The sequence below is a fragment of a genome, unplaced genomic scaffold (assembly GCF_019419815.1).
Source record: "Pyrus x bretschneideri cultivar Hongxiangsu unplaced genomic scaffold, Pyrus_bretschneideri_v1 Contig56, whole genome shotgun sequence".
NCBI lineage: Eukaryota > Viridiplantae > Streptophyta > Magnoliopsida > Rosales > Rosaceae > Pyrus > Pyrus x bretschneideri.
The window spans coordinates 2,084,258-2,105,455 of record NW_025999794.1 but is presented as its reverse complement, the minus strand read 5'-3'; positions in this window follow the sequence as shown (position 1 = coordinate 2,105,455).

The window sequence follows — 21,198 nt, the reverse complement described above, 5'->3', positions numbered from 1 at the left end:
TGCAAATTAATGTGATCATTTCATTACAATTCTGTCGAAGATTCTATTATGTGTTGATTTAACACATAAATGAGTCCAACAAGTCTAATTGAATTAAAAATAAATTAGAAATAGGTTTACTAATTAATTTAAAAAAATGTCAAAACCCAGAAATTTAGTCTCGCAATCACCTTCCATCCCAACCCACACTCTTCTACCTCCATCTATGGTAAGTCCTGATAACTATGGCAGATTGCGCCATGAATCTCCATCGAAGAGCAAGAACAAGGAACAATGAATATTATAGCAGAGAGAAAGTAATATCTCGCAAATGTTGTTGTATTATCTAACTGAATACAATTGCTTACATATTTCAGTATATATAGCTAACCAAACAAAACTAACAGCTGTCAAAACTTAATAACTAAGTTAGCTAAACATCTTAACCACCTGGCTAACTTATACAAGCCTATGACTAAAATACCCATGCACAAATACTCGGTTAATACTCCCCCTCAATCTCAACTGGGATATCCCAGTCTGAGATTGGTACAATGATGAATAAACACAGGACTGTGTAAACCTTTGGTCAAGATATCTGCAACCTGAGCTTCTGTAGGAATATATTGCACCTCTAGATCTCCCCTTTGGACCCTTTCACGAACAAAATGGAAGTCAGTATCCAAGTGTTTAATCCGAGTATGAAAAACTGGATTAGAACATAAGGCTAACGTTGAAAGATTATCACAATGTAACAATGGTGCAGATGGAAGAAAAACATGCAGATCTCTGAGAACGGATCTAACCCAAGCTACATCAGCAGCAGCATTAGCTAATGCCTTATACTCTGCCTCAGTAGAACTGCGAGACACACTTCCTTGTTTCTTGGACTGCCAGGATACAGGATTTGAACCCATAAAGACAATGTAGCCTGTGGTGGACCTTCTGGTATTTATATCAGCAGCCCAGTCGGCATCACTATAAGCAAGTAGTTCCATTTTGCCCTGAGCAGAATAAGTCAATCCACACTGCAATGTCCCTTTAAGATATCGAAGAATCCTTTTAATCAAACAAAAATGTTCTTCAGTTGGAGTTGTCATAAATTGGCATGCATAATTGACTGCATAGGCAATATCAGGCCTAGTGAAGGTCAGATACTGCAATGCACCAACCATACTTCTGTACACTGTTGGATCAGCCATTGGTTGTCCTTCATCCTTCAATAACTGAGTGTGTGGCTTGCTCGGAGTTGAACAGGGTCTACAATGCATCATACCCGCCTTATTGAGAAGATCAGTAACATATTTAGACTGATTAATGAAAATGTCTCCATTTTCTCTGTAGGCAATCTGTAAACCCAAAAAATAGGTTAGCCTCCCCATGTCCTTCATATCAAACACACTAGCTAAATCATCAATGACTTGCTGGATGAGCTTGGAAGAAGACCCTGTGATGATAATATCATCAACATACAATAGCAAGATCACTACATTAGACCCACTGATCTTCACAAACAGACTAGGATCAGAATGAGAAGATTGAAACCCCAGAGTAGGTAAATAGCTCGTAAACTTAGCATTCCATGCTCTGGGAGCCTGTTTAAGGCCATAAAGAGACTTAAGTAACTTGCAGACATGAGTAGGATGTAGGGAGTCTTGAAACCCTTGAGGTTGTTTCATAAACACCTCTTCTTGTAATTCTCCATGAAGAAAGGCATTCTTCACATCTAATTGCCTTAAATCCCATTTGTTCATTGCTGCAAGTGACAAGACTAGTCGTACTGTTGTGTGTCTGACCACTGGACTAAATGTTTCTTCATAGTCCAGACCATGTTCTTGGCTAAAACCTTGAGCTACAAGCCTTGCCTTGTATCGGGACACCTTTCCATCTTGATCCTTCTTAAGCTTGTACACCCACTTGCTGCCTATAACATTTCTGTTTTGTGGAACTGGTACTAATTCCCAAGTACCTTGTTTCTGCAAAGCTTCAAATTCCTCCTGCATTGCATTACGCCAGTGCACAGAAGCAACAGCTTGCTTGTAATGAGTGGGTTCTGACGACTCAGGAATATCCAGTATAGCAGTAAAACCACTAAACATAATATCATCACCAGATGATAAAGAAGAACCTGGAGTTATGGATACAGAAGCACAATAACCAGAATAATCTTTCCTTTGTAAAGCTCCACTTTTTAACCTTGTAACCATATTATGCTTAGAAGACACATCAGGTACATCATTATGAATCTCAGAATCATTTACATCATGAACAAAAACTGAAGAAGTACCAGCCATAACATTGGGAGAAACAGATGAAATATCAACCATATTGGCAGATGTAGAACAAGCATTTGGAGAATGATCTGCAGAGTTAGAAGATACCTGAATTTGGGAAGGGTTATGGACAGGCAACCTTGAAGAGGAAGGAGTTGGAAGTAGAGTAGTAGCTTGTAATGGTAACAATCCTGAACCTGATGCTGTACCAGAAGACTGAGAAGAAACAGAATGCAGTTCCATGTCTGGATTATTGACAACATCATTCACCCCATGTTGCTCAGATTCATGAGACAATACAACCGAAACAACTCTGGGTAACTCTCTTTGTGTTGGTGAAGTAGACACAGATTGAGGACTATGTATGGATTGGGACGTCTTAAAAGGAAATACATGTTCATTATGAATGACATGCCTAGACAACAATAACCTTTTGGTAGGTATATGAAAACACAATACTCCTTTGTAACCAACTGAATATCCCAAAAATACACATTCATCACTTCATGCTTGGAGCTTATTAACATTATAGGGTCTCAAAGAAGGAAAGACTGCAGAACCAAAGACCTTTAAAGACCCTAAAGAAGGGGATTGTCCAAACAACTTCATATATGGGGATATCATGTCTAAAGTCTGACTAGGCATTCTATTTATCAAGAATACTGCATGACTACACGCATGAAACCAGAACTGTTGAGGTAAAGAAGCTGCACTCAGTAATGTCACAGTAGTTTCAACAATATGTCTATTTTTTCTCTCAGCAAGACCATTCTGCTGAGGTGTATATGGACAAGAAACAAGATGCAAAATACCATTGGTATCCAAGAAGGTCTTAAACACTTTACTCATGTACTCTCCTCCTCCGTCAGATTGTAAAGTCTTAATACTTGCTTTGAAATGATTCACAACAAAAGCATGAAATTTCACAAACACAGTGTACACATCAGACTTATTAACAAGGGGAAAAATCCAAGTAAACCTTGTGCATTCATCAACGAAACTTACATAATATCGGTAACCTTCCACAGAAACAGTAGGTGAAGGTCCCCAGACATCAGTATGCACTTTTTCGAAAGGAATACTGGACTTATTACACTTGGAAGGAAAGGGTTGTCTAGACATCTTACCCCTAATACAAGCTGAGCACAACTGAGAACATTTATCGAAAGAAACAGAAATCTGAGAGTCTTGAAGCATTTTGACTTGAACCTCATTGGTGGGATGCCCAAGTCTATGATGCCAGATAGATGTCTTCACAAGTTGCCCCAACAAAGCTTGAGGTGTATTATTTATTAGCTGAGAATATTTGTAGAACTGCTGCTGAGGAATGTAATACAAGCCACTACTACTACTCCTTCCTTTCATGAGGATTTTCTTGGTTGCCTTGTCCTGCACCCAAAAACCAAATTCATCAAGTATAACATAGCAATGATTATCCTTGCATAGTCTATAAACTGACAATAAACTAGCTGCTAACTGTGGAACATGCAACACCATTTGAAGAGTTAAAGATTTAGAAGAGGTTAAAAGAGAACCCAAACCAGTGTTAGCAACATGAAGGCCTTCTCCATTGCCAACTGTAATCCTGTCATTGCCCTCAAAAGGTGTCACAAGTGTCAAATTATCAAGGTCAGCAGTCATATGGTGAGTAGCTCCTGTATCTAACACCCAATTTGGCTGTGAAGAAGACACAAAATTCTGCTGAGCTTGGGCAGTAAGTGCAGTCAGAGAAGAAGCTGGTTGATCACCTTGGTATGCATAATTGCCTCTGTGATAACAGTTGAGAGCAGTATGGCCTTTCTTTCCACAAATTTGACATGCCATAACTGGAGGAGCAGAACTGGAACTTGCATCATACCGTGAGTAACAATTAGGAGCAGTATGGCCTCGTTTATGACAAATCTGACATTCAGGAATCAGTGTTGGTTTGGAACCATTATTGCCATTCCACTGCTGCCAAGTTGAACCACCTTTAGATCCAAAATTAGAGCTTCCATTATTATTCCCTGAAAACCTGCCATTATTGGTCCCATTATACCTAGGCCTGTGGTTACCCCTTCCATTATTTCCTCCATAATTCTGATAGCCCCTATTATTCTGAGAATTTGCATTATTGTGTTGATGAAACTGAGGAAGATAAGCCTGAGAGACAAATTCCCCAGTTGACCTTTGAGTATGATTCTGAGAAGGAGCATTGGCACCACTGACAAAACCATAACCACCAGAAAATTGTTGAGCTGAGCTTTGACTCTGTGAAGAATTAGCATTTGAAGATTCACCATGGCAGTACATGCCCGACATAGGAAAAGTCATTGTGGATTGGGAATCTTCAGCAGTCCTCTCTGCAGCCAATAATTGAGCTCGAAACTCTTTGAGAGAAATAGGAGTTTCACGAGCCACAATTACAGTACGGATCATGTTAAATTCTGCTGGCAATCCAGCCAAAGCAGCAACAATAAGATCATTTTCAGAGACCACTTCTCCAGCAGCAAGAAGTTGATCCTTAAGAACTTTGATTCGCAACATGTATTTCTCAACACTATCCGAACCTTTCTTAATTGTCAGTAACTCAGTCTTGAGATGATTCACTCTTGCCCTCGAAACAGTAACAAACCGATCTTGCAAATTCATCCAAGCTTCATGTGCAGTTCGACTACCAACAACATATTCAACTGCTTCATCTCCCAAAGTAGCAAGCAATAGACTCACAAGAGCCCTATCTCTTTTAATCCACTCCTTATAAGCTGCTGTAACTTCAGTAGTAATACCACCGTCTTCAGTAAAGACAAACTTTGGTGGACATACAGAGGTACCATCAAAATGATCAAACAAATCATTTCCTTCAAGAACAGATCGAAACTGAAAAGACCACTTCACAAAATTATCCTCCTGAAGTCTAATGGTTAACATTCCAAGTAGACTTTCAACCTTCACCATATTCATCGCCATTACTCCAACAAAAAAAGAATGAGAAGAACACAGTAATTTCAACTACAAAATCAACCGCAACAATCAAGAAGCAGCAAAGAGCTTCGTGCTCAAACCAATCACCAGTAATCAAGGAGCTTCGTGCTCAAGAAACAACCAATACTGTGCAATTTGATAAAATCAGACAATTAGAGGCTTCGTGCCCTAGAAATCAGCAACAATCAAGAAGAAACACCAAGGAGCTTCGTGCTCAAATCAATCACCAGTAATCAACCAATTATAGGCTTCGTGCCCTAAAAAATCAGCAACAATAGGCTTCGTGCCCTAGAAATCAACAACAATCAAGAAAGAACAAGGAGCTTCGTGCTCGAGAAATCATCACATCAAGCCACACATCCACAATTATACGAAGAAACATCTCAATTTTTGAAGATCAAAACCACACAGAAAAACCTGATTTCGCAACAACGATCAAAGATCCCAATCTGAGCCCCAATCTGAGCAGATCAAGATTCAGCCGCAGAAAAACCGTAAGCCTGACGAGCTAACCAGGATCCTCTTCACCAGTTTACTGAACCTCAGCTCTTGATACCATGATAACTATGGCAGATTGCGCCATGAATCTCCATCGAAGAGCAAGAACAAGGAACAATGAATATTATAGCAGAGAGAAAGTAATATCTCGCAAATGTTGTTGTATTATCTAACTGAATACAATTGCTTACATATTTCAGTATATATAGCTAACCAAACAAAACTAACAGCTGTCAAAACTTAATAACTAAGTTAGCTAAACATCTTAACCACCTGGCTAACTTATACAAGCCTATGACTAAAATACCCATGCACAAATACTCGGTTAATAAGTCCTAGCCAACTCTTCTTTGAAAAAAAAATTGGGTAAAGTACAAAAAACTACCTCAACTATTGGTGTCACGACACTTTCATACCTTATCTTTTAAAATCGACCATGTCATACCTCATCTTTAGAATTTGGTCCAATGTTATACCTTCCGTTACTTGGTCGTTTAGTTTTCAGTTAAATGTTGACGTGACTTGATTTAGGGCCTACTTTTTATTAAAAAATTATTAAAATATTATTAAAAATAAAAAAATTATTTAATATTTTTTAAATATTAAAATAATAATAAAAAGTTAAAAAAAAAAAAAAAAAAAAAAAACCTCAGTTCGTCCCTCCCCTTCCCCCCTCCTCTCTCTTCTCCCCATCTTCATCTTCTTCTCGCACCTGCAAACCCCAAAAAAAAAAAAAAAAAATTCCAATTCTTCTTCCTCCTTTTTTTCCTCTTCTTCTTCTTCCTTCTCCTTCTTCTTCCTCTCCTTCTCCCTCTCCTTCCGCAGGGGGGGTGTTGATGGGTTTTCAAAAAAAAAAATTCTCCGTTTCTTCCTCTTCTTCTTCTTCCTCCTTCTCCTTCTCCTTCTTCCGCAGGGGGGGTTGATGGGTTTTCAAATTTTTTTTTTTTTTCTTCCTCCTTTTTTTCCTCTTCTTCCTCCTTCTCCTTCTCCTTCTTCTTCTTCTTCCGCAGGGGGGTTGATGGGTTTTCAAATTTTTTATTTTTTATTATTTTTTTTGGTTGAAGATTAAGAAGGGAAGAAGATGAAGATGGGGGGAGAGAGAGAGAGGGGGGGGGGGAATGGATGACACACCCCGACCGAGATCAGGGCGTGCTGGCCGTCACGTGGGAGTGACGTAGCCATATGCACAGTGCGGAAGCTAAAAGAATAGTAATATAAAAGTACAAATAATTAAAAACTAGCATACATAAGGTCAAAGTAAGTGTGCTAGTGCGAGTAAGATGCTAAGTTCAGAGCAATAAGTCTACAGCAGTCCAAATTAAAATGATACGACAACAGTGCACCCGAAGGTGACCCTACATTGGTGAGTGTCTGTCAGAAATGCCTGGATGCCCTCCGGGGAAACCACCGAACCTGCTAAGCAACTAGAACCTGGAGGGGCGCAAAACAAAAGCGTGAGTGGGCAAAAACAAAGCTCTTTGAAAACCATTTAGTAAAACACATTCTAACCCCTCGCCGTAAAACCTGTATACTTCCCAGAAAATAAACATATGTACGTATACAATAAATATGCCAATCATGCTCAAGGATATGCCATACCAAATTTCATGCTTAAGTGCAAGTGCTCAGGTATAAATCGTGTCAATAACATAGCACTGGCAGCTGGAGTCACCTAAAGTGGCCTGTACGGCTGAATCTAGAGCTCAAATCTCAATCTCAATAACTAAACCTGCCCACGAGTCGGAACCACCTATAGTGGTTTGTACGACAGGCCTGGGTGTAATACATATAAACGCTCTAGTGCTACGATCACGTGAAGGCTGTGCGAATAATCGCGGGTCACCTACAAGTCGGAACCACCTAAAGTGGTCTGTACGACAGGACTGTGCACCTAACTTGGATCCAAGCTGAGCGTGTGGTGCGGGAGGTGAACGACACATGAAGGACTGTGCCCTACTCAGGGCGGGAGCACTAACACCGGGGGTGCAGGTTATGAGCTCTCTAAGCACCTTTAACCACTATTTAATGCGAATATTAAATAACGCTTAACTGGCACTTACCTGTGCCTCCACAGCACCAATATATATATATAAACGTATAAATGAATATATATAATAACCATATATGCAACTAACCATGCATAATAACCAATAATAATAAAGGAATGGCATAAATTAATAAACATATACATAAATTTCTGGGAATTATAAGTATATAGGTACATACGGAAAACAAAAGCCCACTCACTGGTATGTGGAAGGGTCGTAGCCCCCCTGCCTCGAGTGACCACGCTCGTCCTCGGGATACGTTTCACCTATATGCGAAAATACTATAAAAACGTAAATTTTAAAGCACATAACCTTCCTTTCGAAATAACTTCTCATACATTGCTCAAAATGGACAATTGAATATACCAACGTGCTCTACACAACCTCAGGATCACAACCATATTTTTAGAAAAATTTTCCACCGCCGCACGCGTCGGCCACGCGCAAGCACGTGCAGTGCACACGGACGGCGTCAACTGACGCCGTTAGGAATATTCCGTCAGTTTTGACAGATTGCCGTCTGACGCCGTTAGGAATATTCCGTCAGTTTTGACAGATTCCGTTAACGGCGTCAGGAATATTCCGTCAGAATTGATGGAATATTCCGTCACCTTCTCCAGCGAGACTCCGGCGACATCGCTGGCGCCGGAAACTGGAAAAAATTTCAAACTTTGTTTTCTCACTCATTTCTCAACCATTTTTCACGATTCTTGAACCAAAATGACGCCTATGACTAGGAGAATAACGATATACAAGTTTTAAGGGTCAAAAACCACCAGAAATTACCTGTGCAAACTAACCAAACCCGGCCAACTCCGACCACGGTGATCCCGACGTCCAAATTCGTCCAACGAAGCACTCCGAGGCTCCTTGGGACCTCACTAAGACACCTATGAGCTTCAAAAACTCAAAAACGTAAGAATTTACGTTCGCATGAATAGTGCTCAAATCGGACCTTGTGAAATCGACGTGAAAACGTCGGAGTTCTTACCTGAAAATGGTACTATTGTGCTCCCCTCGACCTCACGAGCACGATTATAGCCTTAGCTCCCTCGATCTGCTAAGGTTTAGTGGGTTTGGTGTGGTGTCCGTACGTTCGAAAGAAGAAGAAGAAGAAATGGGAGCACGGGAGAGAGAGAAAGAGTGACAGAAGGTGGTGCAGGTATGGGTGTGAGTGTGTGGCCCAAGGACATGCCAGCACAACACCAAAAACAACCAATAAACGTAAAAGAACGAACTAGGGGCAAAATAGTAATTTCACACGAGAGTTTTCGAGATTTTGGGACGGGATGTCACAATGGATGAACAAAGGATTTTTTTTTTTACTTTTCTTTATTATTTAAAAAAAAATTAAATAAATTTTTTTTAGTTTTTAATAATATTTTATTAATTTTTTAATATAGAAAGTGGGTTCCGAATCAAGCTATGTCAACATTTAACTAAAAAGTAAACGGCCAAGTAACGGAAGGTATAACATTGGACCAAATTCTAAAGATGAGGTATGACATTGTCAATTTTAAAAGATGAGGTATGAAAGTGTCGTGACATCAATAGTTGAGGTAGTTTTTTGTACTTTAAAAAAATTTCTCAAGACACCCATCTTTTACACTTTCAACAACCTTCACTAAATTGGACCAAGATCAAGACCCCTTTAATGATAGCTTGGATTGGTGACGACTTCTATGACATCATCGTTAACTTTTGGATGATCAACATCCTCACAACAATCTTGGAGAGCTTGTTGAGCGCTTTTCCAGTGATCTTGGTGACGTGGAGAACGACGAGCTCTGCCTTGAGATAATCCTATTATGCAAAAAGTTATTTTGACAACTTTTTGTAATTAATTATTAAATTATTAAACCTATATCAGCATATTTTTTTACAAAATTATGATGGAATGACCATATTGCTTTGCAGGAACTACATTGATCGATTCTCAATTTAGGAACCATTTGTAATAAAAATCATTATGCATATTTGTATCTACACTACCTATTAACAAAACGTTATCTGTCAAACAAAAAAAATATTATTATACCCTTTAATGCATACTTAAAAGTTTGCTTTCTTTTTCTTTTCCTCATTGACATCTAATCATAATTTTACTCCTTCACTTTATCTCTCTCACCTCCTAGTTTTTCATTTATTTATTTATTTATTAGTTATTTTAATTTCTATTCGATTAAAACTCTATTTTTAATTCAAACAAGAGAGAAAAACTTGTTTTTATTTTCAATTTTTTTAATGTTTAATTTTTATATTTCTATATATTTAAGCACATACAGACATAGTATATGACTTTTATTTGTTGTAAAATGGAGAATATGTGTGCAGTAGAATATAAAGTAAATAAGACACAATATCTACGAGGTTTGGCAAGTGTGCCTACGTCCTCGGGACAGTAGTGTCTTCTTTCATTATTTGAAATAATAGGAGTACAAAGATATCTCTCACTATTTTTCTTTCTTCTCTCTAGCCTTATAGCTTACTGATATATTTCTCTTCTATGTTCTCTGCTACTTTTTCTCCTCTTGGTTTTATAGGCAGATGGCCAACCATGTTTTCTTCATTTTACCTCACATTTTCATTACTCAATAATATTAAATACAAAAGTTAGGTGATGAACCTACCAAAGGTTTCAAGTGGGTACTGCTTTTATAGAGGTCATTCACATTACTTTTACAACACTCCCCCTTGGATGCTCATACGTCAATATCAATTGCCACATTAAAACCTTGCTAAGAAAAACTTAGTGGGAAAAATCGTAGTTGGAAGAAAAAGAGTAAAACACACATGCGTCTTGGATGCTACCGCTGGTTAGTATCTCTTCCTGATTCCGCAATCATCAATCTAACTGATTACTAAATTGATGTAATCTTATATTATGCATAAACTTCTGGAATGTACACTTTGGTACAGATTTGGTGAAGATGTCTGCCAAATTATCGTTGGAATGAATTTGCCTAACTTCAATAACTTTAGTCTTCTGAAGCTCATGTGTACTGGAAACTTTGAAGATATGTATTTCTATGAGATATGAAGATATAACAACAAATATTTGCTTCGTTGAGCATTGGAGGATTAATCTATTTTAATATGAAAATACAAATCCTTTCTCTAAGCGATTTGTATGTAAACTAGAGAGATATTCAGATTTTGCTTGCCCAATACGACCATGGCTATTAATGAGTTATTTGGATCTTTGGAATAAAATAAGCACATGTCTATAGTTTCTTGGAGATATCCATAGATAAGGTTCACTTCATTCTAATACCCATCTGTTGGTATTGTGCTTCACAGGAAATGTAACATATGATTTAGTGTATTGTGTTAAATACAATAAGGTACATACTTCACTAAGATATGATACTTATGAACCAAAATATCATTTCCCTCACAAGAATGAATGACCTTTCTTAGTGTCTAAATGTTGGTTAATTATTTGAGTGTTCAATTCATAATCTTCAATCCATATGGTTCTTTAATACCATAAACATTTTGATGGATAAGAATCGTGTTGGTATATTGTTCGATGGCAACTTGAGACAATATTCAACACTTTATAATTTTTCTATACTCTTCAAGAGTCTCATTCTAATATCAACTCTTGCAAGAGATTTAGTATATTGCAACAATATCATAATGAAAGTACTCGCTAAGGCAATTGATATCATCCATTGGTATCAAGTACATAATTTGTGCTTCACCCTTTGGAATTTATATAGAGCAATTTGCTTCTATGTATAATTGAGGGATTAACTTATGGAGATACATGCTTCGTATAATACATAAAGTTCTCCATTCAAATGAACAAGTTTCATAATGGGAAATCATGTTTATAGGTGTATATTTCAATTTCAGGTTTCAACTAGGAACCTCGTATCATATCATTTGAGAGTATTTACTGTATTACAAATGCTCATATGTAACCTTCTGGGTTCAACATTATTTGGCGATTTATACTACAGGTTCATTTTTCCACATTTTTACAAATTGTAATGGAATTGCCTCTTTCCATTTTTGGCCTATAATTTTTCGTTTTGTCAATGAACAAAAGAACATTTCTCAATATTAATACAGCTCATTGATGAATATAGTAGCTATTGTAAAACCAAAATTAACATTGGTTATCATCAATTCGTTATCCCATAATTCTCATGTGCATGCACATGCATATTTTATAAGCATTTCATTACTTTGGATATCCTTGCCTCTTTAGGGGCTTTACATTGTTTCTTTTAAGACAATCATCTCTTATTTGATGACTTGTTTGAAGAATTTGGATCATAACCTTCTCTAGAGCATTATAGAGCTTGGATTTTTAGTCTCCACTTCTAGGGAGTTGAATCAATGTATCCTATGCATCTTCAAGGATGAGACACAGTACACAGTAGAATTGCCATATCCATAGATTGTCCTTTTGGGACTTGAATCCATACGGCGACTGCCACACTTTGGGTGTGCAACTGTTTTGTAGTGCCAAATCCATGAATAGTCTTACGGAGACTTCAATCCGTAAGGCATCTTTGTAACTTATTAAAGCATTTGATAGTTTAATATTAATCGTGAAGGTTGAATTACCTTTCGTATATCATTGGAATGATATAAAATGGTGAGACAAAATAATAGTTGGAAGCGTTCTTGCCCTTTGGTCGTCATAAACTTAGGTAGAGTTTGCTATGGCTGTGAGCTCCCATCATTGAACTTTGGTCTTCCATTTACTTAGCCATTCATTTTCTCTCTTTGAACTTCTATGGGTTCATCATTAATCCTTAAGCTTCAATCACCTGCACAACAGATGTGGTGCTCAACCTTTAGCCTTTGGATGATCCTTCAAACGGGTGACTCATCCATGCTTAGCAGCTTCAATGCAAAGAGCCAACATTGTTCCAACTATTCTGCGGTGTTGGTGATTTGAAACTCGAGTCTAACAACAGTTGAAGATGACTACTCAATAGCAATGCAAGGTAAGTAATCAAGCAACGTTCCAGGAAATCGATTCTGGACCAAAAGTTTGATATCAGGTTCCGACCGATTGCTTTCTTTCTCCTTCTCTTGCAGGCAAGAATAAGGGCAAAGGAAAACACAAGAGAAAAGCATGATATGTGATGCTTTTGTTCTCAGCCCTGATGATAAGAGATAACTTTTTCTCTTGAAGAAAAATAGTAGAAGAGTTTGATGTTGATATAAAATTTCTTTATCAAAAATATTTTCTTGCTGAAGGAATGAGTTGGGTATTTTGAGGGACTTGGTTGAAGAGATATTCTCAGAAAGGAGGATGACTGAGTATTTTGAGAGGCTTGGTTGAAGATGCATTCTTAGTAATGAAGAATTAGACATTTTTGGAGGTCTGCCTTACCATGGAAGACGGAGGTCGACATATATAGGAATTTTCCAATAGTAGGTAGTGGTGCTGTTAGGACAATCTCATTCACCGCTTGTCAACAACAGTGGTGTAGGTGGAATAGTAAAATTTACGCATATCAACTTTGTTAGAGATATTTTGACAGAGTTGTCCTTGATATCCAGAAAGTTGAGATTGCGTCTGCGAAGTGCCTATGCACTTTATTCAGGAAAATTTGGCTTTTGAAATTCAAAGAGCCATGTCTCTTCGATTTTTGAACAAGTGGCCATGTTGCCTCTTGTTTTATAGAGGTATCCATTGTATCCAACAACAGCACGCTCGGAAAGTTACCCACGCTGTGGAAAGTGCCTCTTCAAGATAATATATATCTTGTACCCATCCTTCTTGTCAGTCCTCCTATGATTGGAAATCTGTGATAAAGAATGATCTAACTGCTACACTGGTAGCTAGGAACCTTCTCACTCCCAAGTGTAAAAGAATACTTTTCAAATGGTCAGATGAATTGGTTGTTCAAGACTCTTTAGCTTTCAGTGTTCAGTGTGCAAGTTCTGTATCCAACATGGGCTAACGTCTACTTGCTCGAACTTGCTAAGCTCAATCATTAGTGGCTGGGGTGACAAATCTTAGACAAGAGATTAGAGAGCTCAAACATGAGATAGAGAGTTGGACATACTTGCAAATAATTACTAAGTGAAAGCAAACTAAACTCACTCAAAAACATAACAAGAATCTAAACTAAAGAGTCTAAAAAAGTAGCAATTATGGTTGATATAACATGCAGTTCACGCGGATAAAAGTTCAAACTATATGGTTCGCTGGGTTTGGTTAGATTTGAGATTGTTAGTCTTAGAGACTCCATTGACTTTCCCTTCTACTGATACCTCATCGCTTGGGTTGCAACTATCCTCCTCCTAATCCCATGTAGCACCAAAACTGGGACAAGACTAAGTTTACGCCAAATTAATCCAAGCCAATCTTACAATTAGTTGAAGCCTACACAAGCCAATCTTATGTATCAAACGTCCCCTTATGGACCAACTATAGTCGGCCTAAAATTCTTTGAAATTGCACTTGTAATGCTTTTGGAAATTCGACAAGCTTTAATTGTTTCTATTATCAGAAAATTTGGTTTCTTCCTATGCATCTTGTAGTTACACATGGAATTAAAGGATGCATTTAACGTGTGATACTTGATGTACAATTTTGTTGAATCTCACTTTTAAACTTTACTTTTAGATGCAATGTTCTTTCTTTCCAATTCCTTTATAACATTTTGATGATAAATTGAATTCACAATAGTACAAAAATATGTTTGCGCGACGTAACCAATTCGTCGCGTAAAGTATGTTTGCGTGATGCTAAACACAAAACGTCGTGCAAACGGCCTTTGTGCAATGCTAGTCTTCGTGGCACAAAGGCTGTTCGCACGACGTTTTGTACGTCTTGCAAGATTTTGGTGCCAAACCAAGAATGTTTTACCTCTTTTTTCGTTGACTTTGGGCGACGCAGGTGGTGTCATTCAAAGTCGACGACTTTTTTTTTCATCACTTAATCAGTTTGGAAGGTAGAAACTGCAAACTAGTTGCAGCAGCTACCTCCCTTCCCATCTATCTTCAAAACCTTCTCCGATTCTCTCCCTTCTCAATCTATTTCTATCCGGTAAGCAATTTGATTTTGTATATGTAACTTTGAATTGAGAATTCAAACTAAAACTACTAAATTGTTTTGTACAGGATTTTTGTATACGATTATCATTGAAGAACAAATTTGAAGGTAATTTCTTCATATTGCATATGGGATTTTTGTATATGTACCTTTGCCTACTTGTTATGCCCTTTTTTGGTAATGGTTGAGTTTTGTGAGATTGAATTTTGAAGTAATCTTTATTAATTTTACCTATTAAGGAGTGAGACTATAGATATATTGTTGAAGACTTGTTTGGGCTTCATTTGGAATTAGCATTTGAATACTTTATCGAGGTTAACTTATATATTTACACAAAAGAAATTGTAAGAAATGTTGGTTTCCCCTTGAAATTTCCTTAATTTGTGATATATGGTTGAATTGAGGGTAAATCCAACGTACCACAGGTAATTAAGAATTACATAGAAAACCTACAAAAGCCATGATCTTCAATGCTAATCTTATCATCACTATTAAATCATCAATGCTAAGACAATAGGTTTTAATTCATTGAGTGGGTTGATTTTTGTGAGCATATGCCATACTTATGTAGATAAACAATGGCTACGATTCTCCTATTAAATCCTTGTAAAAAATCAATATCGTCTTCCAATTTTAATACAAGTAAGTAATTCAGGATTCATTTTTAGTCTCAATCATTTGTATACTTGAAGACAACCAAAACATCTTTCAATAAGATTTTTTAAAACCAATATCTAGCCAAAATACGCATACACATGTGTTCATATTCTAACAGTACATTTATCTCACCACCAAAATTACTCAAGTGTAACTAACTAGAATATGTATATTCTATTATATAATTAGTATAAACAAATAAAAACTAAGGCCAACAACATTATAGTTTAGAAGTATTAATATTTTGTATCTATTTTATTTAGTTTCACTAATTATTGTGATTTAATTTATTTGTATGCACATATTTTTGTACATCAATTACAAAATTGTTTTGTGTTGTATGATGTTAATACTACTTAACTTCGTACACTTTCTTCAAGAAAAGCTTAGTTTCCCGTTTGAGAATTAGTTGGATTTCGTGCATGAATGCAAAAGCATGACTGTGGTCCAATTAATTCTTGAATTGTCCCATTGTTTGGATAGTTTGGGAATGCATAGTTATGTGTTGTAGTTTGCGGTTCACGGATAGTGGAAATTTTGGTAACATTTCCTGATGTTCTTTGAGTACACAGTGGATATTATGTATTTATGGCGTGCACTTGAAGAACTGTAAGGAGATCCTACCGAAATTTGCCCATGTCAAAATTTAATCCATTGGAATCATAAATTACATCACATAACTGTGCATTCCTGAATGGGATAGGCCTTTACCGGAGGAATAAGGTAACACGACAATAGTTGAAGTTGTTGTAATTCTTGTACTTTTATTGGGATTGCAGACAAAATAGACAAATAGTGGATACAAAATCATAATAGTTGTGCTATTGAGTACTTGGATGGAATAGATGAGTTCATTGAATTCGCAACTAGACACAACCTAGGTTCAACTTATATCCGATGTCCGTGTAGGAGGTGTAACAACTCAATGAGGGAGACATTCGAAAAATGTTCAATTTCATTTAGTAAGAAATGGGATGATGGAGACCTATACTACTTGGTATCATCATGGAGAACGATTAGACCAAGCTTTTTCTTCATACGTGACACGAGTGGAGACTGTTGAATCTAATGTGGATCCTAATGAACAAGTTATGGATATTCTAGATGATGTTTATCCATATGCCCTGACCAACACCAATCAGGAAGGGGGAGATGACGGTTGTCCATCCATGGACATTGAGGCATTCAAAAACTATAAAAAACTATTGAAAAATGCCAAGCAAGAATTATATCCAATTTGCGAAAACTTTTCGGTGCTCATGGTAATTGTGGAGTTGATTTATGGCAAGATCAAGTTTCATTTGTCAAACGAGTGTTTTGATTAATTTTTGGGAGTTATCAAGAGGATGCTTCCAAAGGACAATTGTTTACTTGAAGATCATAAAAGTGCCCAAAAAATGTTGAAGGGTCTCGGATTGGAGTATGAAAAAATTTATGCATGTGTAAATAATTGTATTTTGTTCTATAAGGAGAACATATAGTTGGATAAATGCCCTGTATGCAATGAGCCAAGGTTTAAAATGACATCAGAAAATAGAAAGACCAAGATTCCATAAAAAGTAATGCGTTATCTTTCATTGAAGCCTAGGTTGCAGCGATTGTACATGTTGATGCATACCGCAACCGATATGAGATGGCATAAAGAAGGACGAGTAAATGATGATGTTATGAGGCATCTTGTAGACGGAGAGGCATGAAAAGAATTCGATCGGATGTACCCTGATTTTGCAGCTAACTCGCTGAAAACATCAGATTGGGACTTGCCACCGATGGATTTAATCCGTTTAAGATCTAAACCAAATCCACAACACTTGGCTGGTCGTCGTGTTTCCTTATAATCTACCTGCCTTGGAAGTGCGTGAAAATAGAATACATGATGTTGACTTTATTAATTACCAAAGATCCAGGAAAGTCCATTGATGTTTATTTGCGGCCGTTGGTAGATGAGCTAAAAGATTTATGGGAAAACGGTGTTTGTACATATGATAAGTATATTGGGCAAATGTTCACCATGCAAGTAGCAGTGATGTGGACAGTAAACGATTTTCCCGCATATGCAATGGTTTCTGGGTGGATGACTAAGGGTTATTTGGCATGTCTAATATGCAAGGAGAACGTTACATCATCTTGGCATGTGAGAAAAGTTTGTTATCTTAGTCATCATAGATGGCTCCCTTTGGACAACGAGTGGCGTCAGAACGATAAAGCCTTCCATGGCACAAAAGAGACTCAGCTAAGACCAAAAGAATGGTCCAGAGATAAGATTTTGGATCTTAAATCGTTTCGAATTTGGTCATTTCGGCAATGGGGTCAGTAAGCACAGACTAACTACACATCTGAACTGGACGCACAATAGTATGTTATTTGAGCTCCTATACTGGTCAAAGTTAAAATTAAGACACAATCTCGATGTTATGCATATTGAGAAAAATATGTTTGATACTTTGGTCGAGACAATTCTAGACATTGAACCAAAAACGAAAGACACGACCGAAGCTCGCCTCGATTTGGAACGAATGGGCATTAGGTTATCCTTGTGGATGAAGAAAGTTGGTGGTACATTGAAGAAAGGCCATCTTTTTTTACAGTTAATCCGAATGGAAAGAAAGAGTTTTTCAACTTTATTTCTTTTGTAAAGTTTCCAGATGGGTATCAATATCTCGCTTTGCGGGAACGTGAGGGGTGTAAATTTTCAAACATGAAGAGTCATGACTGTCATGTGATACTCCAACCTTTTCTATTGGTTGGTATTCGACACTTATTGCCTCCTGATGTGGTGAAACCAATTGTGTTGTTGTCGAGATTTTTTTCGTAGTTGACTGCAAGGTGTTTGCGGAAGTCAGATGTTAAACAATTACAGGACGACATTGTGAATGTTTTATGCAAGTTAGTACAGATATTTCCTCCATCTTTCTTTACAAGTATGATTCACTTGCCAGATGAGGCATCGTTTGCCGGACCAGTCAATTGCCGATGGATGTATTCAATAGAAAGGTACTTAATTAAGCGTCTATATGTATAACAGATTCATGGTTAACGAATGCTTTGAATAATTTATATCATACCTTTTATTTGTGCAGATATCTTGGTGAGTTGAAAAAGTGTGTTCGAAATAATTTGTATCATACCTTTTATTTGTACGAATCACTTGTGGAGGCATGGGTCGCATATGAGTCACTTACTTTTTGTGCAATGTATCTTCAAGATGTTGAGACAACTTTCAATCGTCCTCAATGCAATAATGACAGTGGTGTTAGAAAAGAGAAACTGTCTGTTTTTGCCCAAATTACGCGACCATTCAGTGATCATGTAAAAGGCGAATTGTTTACCAAAAAAGATATGGAGGTAGCACATTGGTTCATATTCAACAATTGTGATGAGGCTTTGCCATACCTTGAAGAGCATGAACAATTGATGAAGCGGGAATATCCTTCACATTTATATGCCAAGAAGCACCGTGAATTGTTTCCTTTGTGGTTTCATGAACATGTAAGTTGTATATGTTTTGAATTGAGCATATTTTCCAACTTGTTCATGCCCGTCTTTAAATTTGGTTACACTAACAGGTTAACTTTTTGTATATGTTATTAGATGAACAAATTGAAGGAACTGAATTCACCCGCTTACAATGAAGAATTATATAACTTGGCAAGAGGACCGCTTGACGTTGAATTGTTCTCAGGTTGTCATGTCAACGGGATCAAGTTCTTGGGGCAACACGTGATGACAAGTCGTCTACTCAAAATAGTGGTGTCCACGTCCTGGGTGTAGGCGACATTGAAGACATTGATTTTTATGGCAAACTAACTAGTGTAGTATAATTGCTTTACAAAGACAGGTGTCAAGTGACACTATTTAAGTGTCTTTGGTTTGATACAAACCCACATAACCGAACGAGTGTTAAGCGAGACCATGGTTCACTATCAGTACACACTACCAGATGTTGGTATGATGAAGACCCATACATTTTGGCAACTATGCTGAAACAAATATTCTTTATAGACAACCCTAAAGCTGGCAATGGTTGGAAAGTTGTTCAGAAGATTGATCGTAGATGATATTTCGGAACTAGATCATGATGACAACAACAACAACGTCGCCGACCAACAGTTATTATCTTTGATGAAATTGATGAAGAAACACTTCGAGATACTAATGTTGTCCAAGAACCATTTAAAGTAGCTGGAGTTCCTGAATTCGAAATACCAATAGAGTCAATTGCAATTGACCTTGGTGATCTGCCACAATACAATGCACCGGAAGAGGCAAACGAAGATAAGGATGAATGGAAATCCAAAAATGATAATAGCAAGTATAGCGAGAGTTATTATTGTAGTTCGGATGAGGATTAATATAAACTTGTAAAGGAAAAACCAGGAGGCTGAGAAAAGGCAAAGTCAAACTAAAAAAGGCATGGGAAGAATTTGATCGTGATCGTTTGAAGGTATTCTCCATTTTTACTTCGATTTGTTTCATGTAGTTTTGATAGGCAACTTATCTAAAAGTTAAGCTATATAAATAAAATACAGTGTTGATAGTTTGTAATTATTTTTTACCAGTCTAAACAACAAAGTACAAGTTATTTATACTTGTTATAGATTATATTTATGCATATATGCTAGTATTTATGCTTATTCGGTTTTGAAGTTGCATTTTGTTTTAGCATGTAATCATTTGCTTTTATTATGAATTGACCTGTTCATTTTGGATTCACTTCATTTGGATCAGGTGTAGATGTCCACATAGACTAAATTATTCAGAGTTCTATGTATTTACTTATGTTTGTTTACAAATGGTTACTTTTAAAAATATTTGTCCTGGAAACTGATTGGCATTCGGTTACTTACAGGTTAAAAAGGCCTTAAAGGGGTCAAGGTAGCACTTTCTCATCCTGAGGATAGGTCTTATAGAATCACAGGGGTCTCGATGGAACCCCTGGGCAAGTTGACGCGAGTCTTATAATCTTTACATTACATTTATGCTTATATCTTGTCTTATATGTATATAAGTTGTTATGGCACTTGATTTACTTGAAATGTAGAACTGGAATTTTCACGCTCATTATCTACTTTCGTTTAAACTATTTTGATTAAATTTGCAATATCATACATCATAAAGAGTAAATATGAAGAGAAAATCAAATTGGCTTATGACGGTGTTCCATGGCAATAGAATGTTCATAACTTATCATCCATGTTTGCATTTTAGGTTCACTCTAGAAAATCAAAGTAGAACTTCAGTAGTACATTATTAGCGCGAGAGGTACAATATTGTGCTGAGGGATGTGGCAATGCATGCGCTTCAATCTGGGAGCGATTTAAAATCTATTTATTTGCCTATGAAGGTTACTTTCTTGACTTCTTCACCATTTTATTTCATAGCATGTTTCTTTTCTAAGTATGGTAGTAGTCTAGTGGAGATAATTTACCTATTTACCTTAGTTTACTTATTTACCTTTTTGCAGCTTTGTTCCATTGTTGCTGGGTAGAGGTACATTGGGAAGCTAAATGTGAGACAAGTAATGGCTTTTATGAGAGCAACTTGTCATCGCCTTGGAGAGAGGCAACGTAGTATAGTTGAGGTCTGGACGTGATTTCATCTTTTCAATCAATGGAACTATTTTCCTAATCTAGATGGTTTTCCTCTTGTTTCTACATCTGTGCAGATGGTTAAACACAATGGTTACAATAAGGATGAGCTTATCCAGCGGGAATTTGGAATGAATACAAGAGAAGATATGGCTTTAGTT